Source organism: Castanea sativa, chromosome 5, assembly GCF_040712315.1.
Source record: "Castanea sativa cultivar Marrone di Chiusa Pesio chromosome 5, ASM4071231v1".
NCBI classification, from domain to species: domain Eukaryota; kingdom Viridiplantae; phylum Streptophyta; class Magnoliopsida; order Fagales; family Fagaceae; genus Castanea; species Castanea sativa.
Genome location: NC_134017.1, coordinates 31,319,363 through 31,335,545, shown reverse-complemented (window position 1 = coordinate 31,335,545; position 16,183 = coordinate 31,319,363).

Here is a 16,183-nt window from a genome sequence, read left to right as displayed (position 1 = left end):
CTATGACTAAATCACATAAATCACATACAATGCATCTCATGGACTAAGATAATGTCTCATTAATTCATTTATAAATAGTCTTATATAATTAAACAATTTAATTATTTATGACATGCTAATAAATTGGATTTTAGGGCATAAACCCCAACAGTTATGACTTTAGGAGTAAGGGGTTTAGTGATAAGATGTTTACCCATAAGAGCATTCTTATCAGGTGTGCCAAATGCCAAATATTTAGCATTTGACACACCAAACACCAAAAACAGAGCATCATGAGGTGTGTTAAATGTCTCAAAATTTTGAGACATGCTACAGTACACTCTTAAATATGAGAGCGTACGGACATATGTGTTATAAATTTTAATATTTTTTTATTCTCTTTTCTCTCTCCTCTTTCATCATTTTCTTCTTTTCTCTTCTCTCTTATTTATTCTCTCTCCGTCAGACTTTATCTCTTCCCTCTCAGTCCTCCCTGCTCAAGATCTCTCTCATCTTTGCTCGAGATATCTCGCCGCTTCACCTTGCCGCCGACCTCCACATCCTTCGCCATCAACTTAAACTTAATTACCAAAAACAATTATCAAATCAACTTGATTTTCACATGATTATTTTATTTGATTAAATAAGAAAAAAAATTAAAAAAATATATTTAAACTATTTAATATGTAAATTATTTTTTTTGTTACTAAGCGCAAATATGGAGATTCGATCCTAGAGTTAAACATAAATGGAACTTATTGATTGATATGTCTGTCCAAATTCTGGGAAAAGAAAATTCTATATTGTAGCATTCACATATGACGTACATATACCTCATTTGAAATCCATTCTTCAACCATTTTTTTCCCATTTAATTATTCATTTATTTGTTACATAAAATATTCTCCCTTTTATAAATAAGCATACCTAGATGCAGACACTGTTGGAAAATCTGGTTTTGTATTTCATACAAAACACATAGCGGAAGCAACAAATAAGGATCTATTTCATTCATGATTGATAACATGCACCATGTAAATTTCAGAATTTAAGAACAAGAAAACGTACCTTGGTGCGGTGAAATTCAAAACAAAATATTAGAAGTACTTAGGAACACTTTTAATCTTCAATCCAATTCCACTTTATGCCCAAGAAGTGTGGTCTCTCAATCAGTTTTCAAGGAAGAATAATAGAGTGGCTTCACTCACACATACATGCCATTTCACAATGATGTCTCTCTTTTTCTTAATAATTTTTTTTTTATAATGTTTTTCCCTTTATAAATAACTGATTATCTAATTAGACTGGCCTATTGGATCTTTCCAATTGGGCTTTAGTGTGTAGCTTGGAGTGGGGCCAAAAGGGACTAATAAGACACTAGCTCCAATGGGCCTTGGGCTTTTCTGTCAACTCTTGACAAGTTCAAAGTTACCATTAATTATATTTAATACCACTATATAAATATAATTGCACTCTAGGCCTTATTAATAAATTATATCCTAAGACTCTAATGATATCATTTGACCCCTGTATGAAATATCCATAGTGAACAGAGTCATAATATATTGTCACTTTGTAAACAACTATTTTATCCTTAAGTACCCGGTTTAATCTTTTAGTTATTCACATTTATTGAAATCTAATTTCAATAAATATAAGCTTTAGTAACTCCTTACTAAAGTCGGTGCCTTAAATAACCAGTTCTCATTAAACTTATCTCAAGGGGATATTTCGTGTCTCTATAAAAAGAGATTATGGATTCCATCTTGAGAATATGTGGTCTCTCAACACTACGTGTGGTTACCCAACATACTGAGATTTTGACTATGAATATTAGATCTCACTCCTGATATATCAAAGCAATCTACATTTCATGATCGGGTCCACTACCCTCTCAGGATTAAGAGTTTATGAGTTTAGAAGTCGTGAGATTAATTACTCAGGTGATAGTTGTTGGTTGAATAATTAATCTCACAGCGGTCCAGTTCAATATGTCTTAACTCTTAAGACACATCAACACATCAGCTAGAAGTCCCCACTTCCATGATCAAGACAAATCATCTTAGTTAATGTGTTATAGTCTTCATAGATGAAACATCCAATTTTATCACCGACTACGAATTACATTTTGAGTTTACAAGGAACTTGTGATTTACATCTTCTGTAACTAAATCACATAAATCACATACAATGCATCTCATGGACTATGATAATGTCTCATTAATTCATTTATAAATAGTCTCTTATAATTAAACAATTTAATTATTTATGACATGCCAATAAATTGGATTTTTTAGGGCATAAACCCCAACAGACACTACCCTATAAAAATTAGATTATGCATTGCTTACTCTCTGCCATCATATATTTAACAATTGAAACCAAGTTCTAGTAAGAGATAACAATACCTTGCACACTTAATACTAACCTGTTCTTTTTCAGTCTTTATAAAGGTCAAAATTTCCAATAGTGTTCTTTTCATCTTAGAAATCTCATTATGGTCAAGGATTGAATGTGATAGTTGCAACGACTCAATCTTCTTCTCTTTCTCATCGAGGCTGAATTTAGTTTCTTGAAGACTATATTGAAATTCAACATATTAAAAATGTCTATTGGTATCATAAAATAATAATTTCAGAAATTATAAAATTGAACTAAAATAATTAAGTAATTTTAAAATTGTACTAACCTTTTTCTTAACTTTATGACCTCTGGAATATCTAAATTCACATACAACTTTGAAGAGTTTGTAGAAGACAATGATAATTTCCCTACCATCATTCATACATAAGTAGTTTAAATTATGATGTTTAAACACATATCATGTATATCAAAAGAAAGAATTCTTACTCATATATGTCTTAACAGTGGTTGATGTGATAATTATAATAGGGGCCGCATAGAATTATCAAAACATATATCTTCATTAATTGCCTTCGCAAATTTATCCCAAAACGTGATTCTAATTTGTTCCCTCCTGGATAAACATTTTAGTTAGACAATTGCAAATTTATCTCTTAACAAAATGTACAGATCTAAGTAATATATTCATCAATATCTAACTAACTTGTTATCTTGAAGTTCAATTAGCCTTTTGTTCAATTTTTTCCCATGCACCTGTATCTTTTCCATGGGAGAAATTCCTACGATTTCTCCTATTACATCTACAAACGATAAAGTTCTTAATCAAAATAATGAGTTATGAAGATAATAGTATATAAATATATTTTAAGTATAAATGTATAATCAAAATTACCTGTTAGAGTTGTGTTTTTGTTAGCAAGATACTTCAGCTCATCAAATGGAACCAATTCAAATTTTTGTTTTGCAATGAGTTCATCATTTGTTTCTAACAATTTCACAGATGTTGTTGCATAAAATCTTATCATGTACTTGTGATTCACAATCCTATAAACATCCTTGTTTTCGACAACTCCAAAATATTTTATTCGATAAATTTTACCTTCTTGTATATCTCTAAAATGATTAACAAATTATTTTCTAATACTTGCATGAATAAGATTACCCTAAAAAAACGAGAATAAACTTATCAAGAAAATATAATTCAGTTGTATTTGAAGAGCTAAAAGTAATTTTATTATCTTATTTCAAAACTTACCTTCTCATCAAGCAGCATCAAATCAACACTCATAAGTTCATTGTTTGTTTTAATATTAAGAACTTCCCACATTCTTGTGACTCTAACTTTAATATTCCAATCGTCTTTTTTAGTGTCGATTTCATCCAAGAGATTATATCTTTGATTTTGTCTATCCATTCCGATAAATAAAAAATAATAATAATTAACATTTACCTAAAAACTAAGGAAATTTTGATAGAGAAAAATGAAAAGTAAAATTTTTGAAAAATTAAAAACTTTTACACCCTTCAACAATTGCAAACATAATAACATATTAATAAGATGCACAACAATTGCAAAGAGTATAATATATTTAAAAAATAATATTTTTGCAATGCAGCCTCATTGTTCTGTGCAAGTTATGGTTCCATGGAGGCACTATAACCTGATTCAAGCCCTTTAGTGGCAATTAAAAATTAAAAACATATTATAATATATAATTAAAAAAACATAGTTAACCGACTAAGAGTTACCGGAAAACTAAAAAATTAATTTCTTAGTTAATTAAACATGAAAGCTCAATTTCTTATATAATTTCTTAACAATCAAACTAACATTATAAAAAAAATAAATTTGACAATCCATAACAATTCTCTAAATTGGATTAAAGTTTAGGAAATTAACTTAAACAAATACACAAAATATATTCAATTTGATGGGGAAAAAAAGTAGAGGAAACAACATATTAATAAGATGCAAAACAATTGCAAAGAGTATAATATATTTTAAAAATAATATTTTTGCAATGCAGCCTCATTCGTCTGTGCAAGTTATGGTTCCATGGAGGCACTAACCTGATTCAAGCCCTTTAGCGGCAATTAAAAATTAAAAACATATTATAATATATAATTAAAAAAACATAGTTAAAGATGAAAGCTCAATTTCTCATATAATTTCTTAACAATCAAACTAACATTTTATAAAAAAAAATCAATTGACAATCCATAACAATTCTCTAAATTGGATTAAACTTTAGGAAATCAACTTAAACAAATACACAAAATATATTCAATTTGATGGGAAAAAAAAATTAGAGTAAACTACATATTAATAAGATGCACAACAATTGCAAAGAGTATAATATATTTAAAAAAATAATATTTTTGCAATGCAGCCTCATTCGTCTATGCAAGTTATGGTTCCATGGAGGCACTAACCTGATTCAAGCCCTTTAGCGGCAATTAAAAATTAAAAACATATTATAATATATAATTAAAAAACATAGTTAAACATGAAAGCTCAATTTCTTATATAATTTCTTAACAATCAAACTAACATTATAAAAAAAAATCGATTGACAATCCATAACAATTCTCTAAATTGGATTAAACTTTAGGAAATCAACTTAAACAAATACACAAAATATATTCAATTTGATGGGAAAAGAAAGTAGAGTAAACAAATACGTATCTGAAAAGTTGTAGGTAGAAGAAGAGAATAATAGAGATTGTAGGTAGAAGAAAAGAATAATAGCACAAAGGAACTGTATGATGGGTATTAATTATGAATTTTTTTATTATTATATAAGATAAAATTCTACTCTAGCCTAATCTAAGTGTATATGTGTATGAAACTCCCTCCTGGAGACTTGAACCCCGGCCCTTACCCCCCACACTCCATAAGCACTTGTACTTGTGGAGTGACCATCGAAAAATTTTATATACACCCCACATTGAAGAATTTTATATGAACAAAAAGTCTAAAGCTAATTAAACCACAATGTGATTTGCCAATTGCTGGGCCACGTGAAGCATATACACAAATCAACGTGTCCATTTACAGTTGGCCTTAGCCTCACTTTTTTTTTTTTTCGTATGGGAGACTTAGCCACACATTGTAGGTCAGTCTTTGTGAATGTGAGAGACTCTAAGGCTGTGTTTGGTTCGACGGTAAATCAATTCCGAACGGAAAATCATTTTAAGGGAAAATATTTTCTCGTAAGGAAAATGTACTCAAGTTGTTTGGTTGCACCAAGGAAAATAAGGCAGAAAACAAATTCCACTGTTTGGTATTTTCTGAAATTCGTTTTACTGTATTCATTTTCCCATGTTTGGTTTGTTCACACATTTTACGAAAAATATGAAATGCATTTACAAATAAAAACCTGCATTGCCTAGATGAACCTGTAATAGCACAAAAATAATCATCCACTTCAACAGTTGCAAAAAGCATCACAAAAATAATCATCGACTTCAACATCAACAAAGAGCATCCGAATATCACGTGGTAATATTTATATCAAAACGCACATAATGTACTTTCACCATTACAAGTCCATGGTGTGCAAAATTGATACCTACACGTGGTATCTGAACAGTACATATGTGCCCTACATGCTTAAAGTCACCACACATAACTTGGGCAATTGTATCGTCCCAATAATACAAAAGAGTTCACATCCCTAGGCAGTTGTCTACGTCGTAATTTCCTTACCAACGCAACCCCCACAAGGAGGACAGATGCAACTGAGGCAAGAACTGCTACTTTGATTTTTTTTTCTTCATCTAAAACATCACAAACATTGTGGTCTAAGGGGTATGCAAACAAGCATGATATTGAGTACACAGTATATAAAAACAACCACAACAGTAAAACAACAGGGCACACCCTATCAACCAACACAACATAATACTATTACAATCAATATTTTATTGTATCAAACCAGCCAACTCCCAAACATTCAAGCAATCTATAGTATTTTTTTTTTTGGACAAGTGAGATCAAAACCATTATGAGCAACCATAAATGTTTAATTCCCCTTTAAATAATAATCTACTATATTAACTATACCCCTATTTTAAGTGTCTAAACATTTTCTAGCTAAACAGTAGAATACCCATCAACAAAAACATCAAGAGCTTTAACACCAACAAATCACATTGCATTTCTATTTCTGTATAATTGTAAGAGAAGCAAAATTTAATTTCTGAAATCAATAATTAATTACAAAAAGTAAATAACTATTTCTGTGATTGGTAAATACATTAATTTATTATAATTATAAGAGCAACAAAACCAAGCATTTCTATTTCTGTATAATTGTAAGAGCAACAAAACCTTTAAATAAATAAATAACTAGATAATTATTGAAAGTAATAAATAATTCAATATGTATTTAACTTACCCCCTTATGGTATCAGAGCCAAGTTTGGCCCGGTCGGATTGTAAGTTACTGTTTATCATTTAATCAAGTTGGTCGGCACTGCCGCCATAGTTATCCAGATTATTTTTGGCATTATAATTATTTTGAATTATTTTCATGGATATATCTCCCATACCCCATATTTTGTTTTACATCTATTTCATGATAACTCTTCCGTTTCCTTTTATTTATTTCTTCGTCTGCTATTATTTCATCATTTTCTATTACATCTGCAAATGGTAGGCTGAGCCTCCTTCTAACCATTCTATTTGTTATTCTGTGATTATTTGTTCAGATTAACCTTTGCTTCCCTGTTATCCCTATTCTTCCTATTTTTGTGTTTAGCCCTTAATTTTGTTGCAGATTTATACCTGTGAGATTTGTTACCGAAATCTGTGTGGTCTTCAAGCCCTAAGATGACCGAAAATCTTCCTAGGTTTGGTTTGGTCAGCCCGTGAAGCCGAGAGAAGGCGTGTAAGGGTGGTCCCCATTTTGGAGGAGAGTCCGGTAGGTAGAAGTTCACAGATCAGGTGTCTATCCCATAGTTGTGTTTTTGCTTCAGATCTTAAGGTTTGATCCAGAAGTTTGAGGATAAAGGTGACTAGGTTGTAATCGTTGATTTAAACTTGTAACCCCAGAATCATGAATAGGTTGTTTAGAAGTCACTCTTCCACCAGTAGTAGATGTTCTCAACCCACATCCATTCCAGACATCCCAGCAGACGTAGGAGCAATTAATTCGGAATCTTATGAGCTATCCGATCTAGATCTAGACATAGGAGATTGGAATATCCCAAAAGTAGCCACCAGCCAATTCTATAAGTCTTCATGGTCTTTGAAAACAGCTTTCAGAACAGACTACCATGTCAAGACCATAGAACAAGTCTATGGAATCAACAAGGAGTACGAAACGTGCTACTTGTTATCACCTCGCCTATTCGTAATCATAAAGACAAAGGACATAACTTCCTACACATAGGATTAGTCCAAGTTGGAGTGAAACCACTCACCGGGAAGAGGTTTGAACAGCTTGATCCTCATGGCCCTTAGAGATGCTCGTCACATTAGATTTGACGATAGCCTCTTAGGAACCATAGAAACCAGTCTTAGTAACGGACCCATCCATTTTAATCGTTTCCCGAGATTTTTCAATCTATCTCCATGACAAAACGCTTATCAAAGCCCTCACCCTCAATATCAAGACACATGGAACCCTCATGACACAAGGAACTAGTCAGATTGCCTTGATATACAGAGTTTACTACAAGTGCATGAGAACGAACATGAATGTTGGAGCACTTGATAGGAGACAAAAGGGCGAGACAACCCTCATCCAGACCACTGACCCTAGCGCTAAAATTAGGATTCCTAGAACCCTTAAATGGTCTGAAATCACTTTCCCAGCCAATTGGACTCTAGAGAATGAGAACCATACTCTACAGATCCAAAACCCAGCCCAGAATCCAGATCTAGAATTTGTCCAACAACTAGCCGACGACACGGTTAGGTTAAGTTTCGACAGATGTAGGCTTAGCACTCCTCTAGACTATGAGTGTAGGCAACCTTTGGACACATCCCGGTTTAGATCTCCAATCGATCTACAGCAGCCCCATAGGCAGTCACCTATCTACCTTAGAGATAGATCTGCATCCCAGTGTAGCTCAACTAGACCTCTAAGATCACCTTTTCCTACGTCTAGGAGAGATTTAGGTGTCCAACTCCAGGGAGTTAGAACTAATTCCCAACTCAGCACACCTTGCTACACAGCCAAACAGGATTCGATTGTCAATGGGGAAGACGATCGTGATCAATCCCCTCCATCCCCATCTGGAACTGATATGGAACAGCCTTCAGATCAGCAAGAGGAATCTCTAAACATTTTGTCCTAAACAGAGAATTCGTTCCTGACCTAGAAGAATTAGGTAAAGAGTTTAGTTCTGAAGAAAACAGGACTAAAAGAGAAGCCTACAAAGCCAATTATACCAGGGATCAAAAAGAAAAAGTATTTGAAGCATGAACGGCATTCATGAGGGAAATATCCTGTAATGTCCCCTTTTTCATATACTTCGAAAGGTATTTTGGCCAGCACAAGCAATTTTGCGTCCTCACCAGAGCCTGGACCATAGAAGGACCCAACCCAGTTAAGGATATGGTTAGTAAACCAACTCTTAAGCAGCCTCTAGTCAAGTCACCTACAACCAACTATAGTTATCCTAAGGACAAATCAGCCTTAGAAATAGTTGCCCAGAAACTTGAAGAGATAGCAAAGAAACCAGCCATTCCCTTACTAAAACCCGCAAGCCGGCTTAAGGTCTTGAAAATCCACACAACCGCTAGCAGTTCTTCCTCTGACATGGATGATGAACCCCTAAAAGCAAAGTGGAAACGCTTAAGGAGGAGTAGACTTGATAGACATGCTAGCATAGCCCATCGACCTATTTCCAAAGCTTACAAAAAATCTAAAAAGCATGTCCCTCCTAAACCTGGAAAATGTTATGGTTGCGGTAAGCGTGAACATCTCAAGAAAGATTGTGGCACCAGATCCTCTCACATAGAAATAGGTGACCCTATTGTCAAGCCTCAGAGGCCTAGCCCAACCCAACAGCCTTTGGTACAGGAAACAAGTAAACCTGGACCCAGTAACCATCAACCCAAAGTAGATTTGGACCAATCCCACAACAGGCCTATCCTGTCCAAGAAGGAAGTCAAGATCAATGACCTTCAAAAAGAAACCAAGGAAACTAGGTGTGAAATAAGGACCTTAAAACAAAGTCTTAAAGCCCTCCAGGAAACTCAACCCTTAGAAAGCACTTCTCATCAAGGCAATGAGGAAAGTCCCTCAGATGATGAAGAGAGTCATACAGTTAATCCTACTGTTGATCTCATTTATAAACCCAGCAAAGAATTATTCTTAGATGCTATCACTTGGATTAACTTCCATAAATGGCATTCCAAAGTCAGGATTGTCATTACCAAAGATTTTGAATTCGAGGTCATTGCCTTAATTGATTCAGGTGCTGATCTTAATTGCATTCAAGAAGGAATCATTCCCTCCAAATACTTTAAAAAGTCTAGGGAAAGGTTGACATCCGCAAGTGGCGGAAAAATGCAGATTGAATTCAAACTTCCTAGAGCCCATATTTGTCAAGACAACATGTGTTTCAAAACCACATTCGTTCTTGTTAAAAATATGACAGATAAGGTCATCTTAGGAAATCCCTTCCTTTGCATCCTTTACCCTTTCACAGTAGATAGTAAAGGAATCACTACCCAACCCTTTGGCCAAACTATCAAGTTTAAGTTTATCAGTGGACCAGTGCCTAGAACCATTAGCACCATCCAACCTGAGAGGGTGGGTCGGAGGTTTGGATCGGGTTTTGTAGAGCTTGGGTCGGAGGTGTGTGGGTCGGAGGTTTGGATCGGGTTTTGTAGAGCTTGGGTCGGAGGTGTGTGGGTCGAAGGTAGCTGGATTGGGTTTTGTAGAATGGGTTGGAGGTGTGTGGGTCGAAGGTTTTGTAAAGTGGGTCGGAGGTGGGTGGATCGGGTTGTGTAGAGTGGGTCGGAGGTGTGTGGGTGAGGTTTTGTCGAGTGGGCCGAAGGTGTGTGGGTCGTAGGTGTGGGGATCAGAGGTGTGTGGGTCGTTTGGTGTGTGGATCGGCTGTTGTTGAGGCGCGGTTGGACTGTGAAAGGAAGACAAACAGGGGAGGAAACTCACCGTGGGAGAGCTGCGGCGCTCATTGGACGGTGGGTGAAGCTCGGACTGGTGTGGGTGAGGCGGTTGAGCACGAACTGGCTTGAGGTAGAGAGTGGAGCTCAACTAAAAAATGAGGGACTGAAACGAATTGAAGGTAAAATAGACATGGAAAATGTTTTACGGGTGGGGAGGGTTTATTTTACGGTCAATGGTTTTGATTTTCCGTTTGACCAAATTTTCAGGTGTTGCCAAAGACCCGCAAATGCTGAAAACATTTTTCGAAAGTTATTTACCGTCGAAACAAACGCAGCCTAATATTTATGCGTTTACGGAATTGCAATGATTGCGCTCTGTGGCCGTTTTTTTGTTAAATCAGTCTTTTTTCCCGGAAAAGTGCCATACCATCTCTACATACGCGTCTATCTAACGCGTGAACTATGAACCAATAATGCAAAACATGAAATTAGATTAAGTCACATTTGAGTGAAAGACGAATTCCTTTAATTGTTATGATTTTTGTTTTTATCCACTTAAAAATACAGAAAGTGTAATTTTACTTTAATCAAATTAAGATTTTTATCCACTTAGAAATTATAGTTGAAGAAAAATTCTATCCACTTAGAAATTATAGTTCAAGAAAACTTATATATATTTTTTCTTAAAATCTAAAAATTTAAGAAATTTTTTGCAATTTGGTGCTGCCACTTAGCGCAACCACGATGTCTAAGCCCAACTTTTATTATATATAATATAATTATTTATTTATTTATTATTTGTTACAATGGTTAGGAAGGTTTACAACCTAATGTATGTGTCATATCATATGCCAAGCAATTAAGCTACAAGCCTACAACTAGTCAATAACCCATCAATTAATTAAGTTACAACTAGTCGCTAACCCATGCGATACACAAAAATACTTTTAAATGTAAGATTTCAAAAAAAAAAAAAAAAAATGCCATGCACTTTTACAACATAAAAGGTGTGTTTGGCAACATATAAAATAATTTCCAAGTATAAAATATTTTCAATTGAAAATATTTATACGAAAAGGAAAACATTTTCATCTGTTTGGTTATGTTCTGAAAAATACTACAGGTGGCAAAATCTGACACGACCCACGAACCCAACACTACTAACTCGTTTATAAACAGGTCAAGGGTTAAAGTTAAATGAGTTTTAGTCATATTCAGGTTGACACGGCTAACCCGTTTAATAAATGGATAGTGTTCATGTTCAACATGCGAACCCATCTGATCCGTTTGACCTATTTAGCTTATAAAGTTATTAGTTATTTTGATATTATAACTTAATTTGTGGTTGTTTTTATATGTTTATTACTATATTTATAGTTGTAATTATATTTTAATTATAGAGATATGAGAATTGATAAAAATCATATAGGTTAAGTATGACCTATTAATCAAATAAATTATTAAACCGGTCATTTGTATCGACCTTTATATTACTTATTAATTAAACGAGTTAAATGTGTCGGGTCAGTTTGACCTATTTAATAAATAGGTCGGGTTCAGGTTGAGGATTCCCCGACATGTTTACTAAACAAGTCGGGTTAACCCATATAACCAAATACTCTTGACTCGGCATGACACGAATCCGACCCACGAACACGAATTGTCACCTCTAAAAAAATACACTGGAAAAGTATTTTTGGTATTTGGTTTTGCATGTAAAACATTTTCCAGAAAAATTGTCAAAAACCTTACCTAACAAAAGAAAATCCAAGCAAATCCAAGCGAATCTAAGCAAAAACAAATCAATTGCAACCCAAGAACAAATCATTGTTATTACCTCAACCAAATCATGTAAAAAAAAAACCTACACTATAAATATGAACAACCCCATAAAAACCCATATCTTAGTTTGAGGAAGTTTCTTAAGGGAAAAGAAAGGAGGAAGGTGGGTCAGTGGAGGTGGATCAGTGAGGATGAGGGATGGGCCAGTGGAGGTGGGTCGGGGAGGAAGAAGGATGGGTTAGTGGAGAGAAAAGAGAGAGGAAGAGAGAAGTAGAAACTACCAACACTGGTGAAGTGACTTGCATGAACAACGGAGGGGGCCGTGGGTCGAGGGTTGGTTCTGGGCTTCACCAGCGGTACCTGTTGGGGTTTATGCCCTAAAATCCAATTTATTGGCATGACATAAATAATTAAATTGTTTAATTATATGAGACTATTTGTAAATGAACTAATGAGACATTATTATAGTCCTTGAGATGAATTGTATGTGATTTAAATGATTTAGTCACAGAAGATATAAATCACAAGTTCCTTGTAAACTCAAAACGTAGTGCGTAGTCGGTGATGAAATTGGGCATTTCATCTACGAAGACTATAACACATCAACTAAGATGGTTTGTCTTGATCATGGAAGTGGAGATTTCTAGTTGATGTGTCTTAAGTGTAAAGATATATTGAACTGGACTGTTGTGAGATTAATCATTCAATCAATAATTGTCACGTGAATGATTAATCTCACGACTTCTAATTTTATAGACTCTCAATCCTGAGAAGATAGTAAAATGTAGGTTGTTTTGATATATTAGGAATGAGATCTAATATTGATGGTCAAAACCTCAATATGTTGGGTAACTACCCGTAGTGTTGAGAGAACACATATTCTCAAGATGGAATCCATAACCTCTTTTTATAGAGACATGAAATATCTCATTGAGATAAGTTTAATGGGAACTGGTTATTCAAGGCGCCTACTTTTGTAAGGAGTTACTAAAGTTTATATTTATTGAAATCGGATTTCAATAAATATGAATAACTGAAGAGATTAAACACTTAAGGATAAAATAGTTGTTTACAAAGTGACAATTCATTATGACTTTGTTCACTATGGATATTTCATGGAGGGGTCAAATGATATCATTAGAGTCTTGGGATATAATTTATTGATAAGGTCTAGAGTGAAATTATATTTATATAGTGGTATTAAATATAAATATAATTAATGGTAACTTTGGACTTGTCAAAAGTTGATAGATAAGCCCAAGGCCCATCGGAGCTAGAGTCTTATTTGTTCCCTTTGGTTCCATCTCAAGCCATAAACTAAAACCCAATTGGGCAGACCCAAAAGGCTAATCCAATTAGATAATCAATTTTTATTTCATAAGAGTTATTAAATAAAGTAACTACCAAGCGTAGTTAGTATGTACATATGATTAATGCTCTGTTTGGATGTTTAAAAAAGGAGGGGGAGTAGAGTAAAGGGAGAGAGAGTAATTCAATTATCTGGTTTAGAAATTTTTTAAGGAATGAGGGAGAGGGGTTTGGAGGGGTTTAGAGGGGTTTCAATTACCTCTAACCCTTCATTTTTAATTTCCCCAAATTAGAGAGATTTAGAGGGAGAGTAGAGTACATAAATTATTGACAAAATGAATTCCCCAATTTACCCTTTTTAAATTAATAAAATTACAAACCAATTATATAAATAATCTTTGTTTGTTTCCTGAGAAAATTTAAGGTGAATGAAAAAAAAAATTGAATCTCACTATTTAGATGTTGTCGAGTCGTGGGTCATCGATGACGACATCACCAGGTCCATGTCACTCGAGGAGATCGATCTCGAGTCGATGGCTGTGCACGAGATTAGGTATTTGCTTAGGCTCGGACATTCATCGGTGGCGGCGGTGGCTGCTAACGGAGAATGTAGATCCGCTAATGCCGCAGACGTCGACGTTATCATTGTCTGTGCTGGAGTCGCCGGCTTCACTTTCGCTCACACTCTCGGCAAGGTCCGCCAAGTTCTCTATCATATCTTTTTCTCTTCTTTCATTCTCGGCAACCAAACAGTGCACTATGCATTCCATTTTTTTTTTTTTTTGAATTACGAAAATCTGCTAAAGTTTATGGATTTGCTTCAACTTTGGCTTGCTATGTGCGTTTTGTTCAGGAAATTAACATGTTAATTATTGAATTTTAGATACAGTAGACTAATTTGGTTGATGATTTTTTGTAATATGTTTGTACTTTTCAAAAAAAAATCATAATTTGCAATTTCTCTTGTATTTTTTTAATTAGCAATTTTTTTTGGGTATTATTAGTAATAATAGAATTTTTAGATACGCGTTTGTATGTATAAACTGAACTAGTTGTTGAAAATCGTGGTTTCGTGTTTATATTCTAAGATTTGGACGAATGATAATCAGGTTCAAGACTTTACAAGACTGATAAATTAATCATAAACCAATGTTGCAAGTCCATTTTCAACTAGGGGTAAATTTGTTTATTTAAATCATTTCCTCTCTTCTCCATCCTAATTTTTAAAACATCTAAACAAGAGGAAAGGCTAATTACTCCCTTCCCCTTACTAATTTTAAAAACATCCAAACAAGGTAGATGATAACCATTCCCCTCTACTCTCCTCAACTCTCCTCAACTCTCCTCTCTCTCTAAACTTCCAAACAGGCCATAAAAGAAGAGAAAACAGCTTTTTCTCTACAGAGTCTTTGGAATACAATTTTCCAAACGAAGATTAACGTACATAAAGACTGATTTAGAGACCACTCTTTTTGAATACCATGTCGAATTGAGATGAAGATTGAAGGTATTCTCAAGTCTATTTCTTTAATTTTACTATATCACGGTACACTTTCTATTCTTTGTTCTAGAATTCAAGGTTACATGTTATCTCTCATGAATGAAGTAGATTTGTGTTTGTTGCTTTCGCTGTGTGTTTTGTATGAGATGCAAAACCAAATTTTCCAATAATTGGTATTAGAGCAGTCTTCAATATCATGTTTGTATAACATGTGATTGAGTTTTAGAATTTAAGAAAACTTATCTTGGTGTTTCAAAATTCTACAGTAGTTTTTTTCTGCATAATTTTTGTTATCAATGGACCCATGTGTTGTGTTCTTTGATGAAAGACATGGTTTGAGTTTTAAGCATATGAATGAAATTGGCTTGCTTCGTTTGTTTACAATTGGGCTTAGTTTTTAAATTTTATTCAATGACTACTGTTTTTGAATTTGTGTTCTAATAACCGATATGCCATGCTTTGTATTTGTGTCATTCGAAGTGGCTCATGTCCATGTTTCTTATTTATGGTGCCATGTTTTCACAGTATTTGTTTTAGTGATGAACACGTTAAATTCAATTGCTTGGATATAAGTCAATTGCATCATGTCCACGGTGTGAACTTTTGTTTTGCACAGCCTGGATATAGTTGGCAATTGGGCATAGCCATTGGATGAATATCATGGTATGAATATAGTTGAACCCATGTGACATATACAACTTGCTATTAACACTTGTTTGTTTATGTTTTTCACTGGACGTACATGTACGATTGAATTGTTTTTATATTGAATGATGAACATGTATAGATGTTAGCCTAGGGATATATTTTTAAAGTATTTTGGTTATTGGTTAAAATCCTTTAATGAAATTTATTCCTAATGAGATTAGGATTATGTTTTCAAGGTTTCTAGTATATTAGGGCTCTTAATCTTGATCTTGAAAACCTTAATGTTTGATCTATAAATCTTCTTTTATAAAATCAAAAAGTGTTTTTGATGGAAAATAGTAAAAAGTCAAAAACATTTACCTAAAAATTTCTGAAAAATTCAGTTTTGCGAGTTTCGATTGATCGAGAATTCCTTTTGATTGATTGAATGTTCTTTTCGATTGATCGAAGAGGAATCAAGAACCAATCGATTCAGGCAGAAACTCTATGATGAAATTCTTCATTGTCTCAATCGA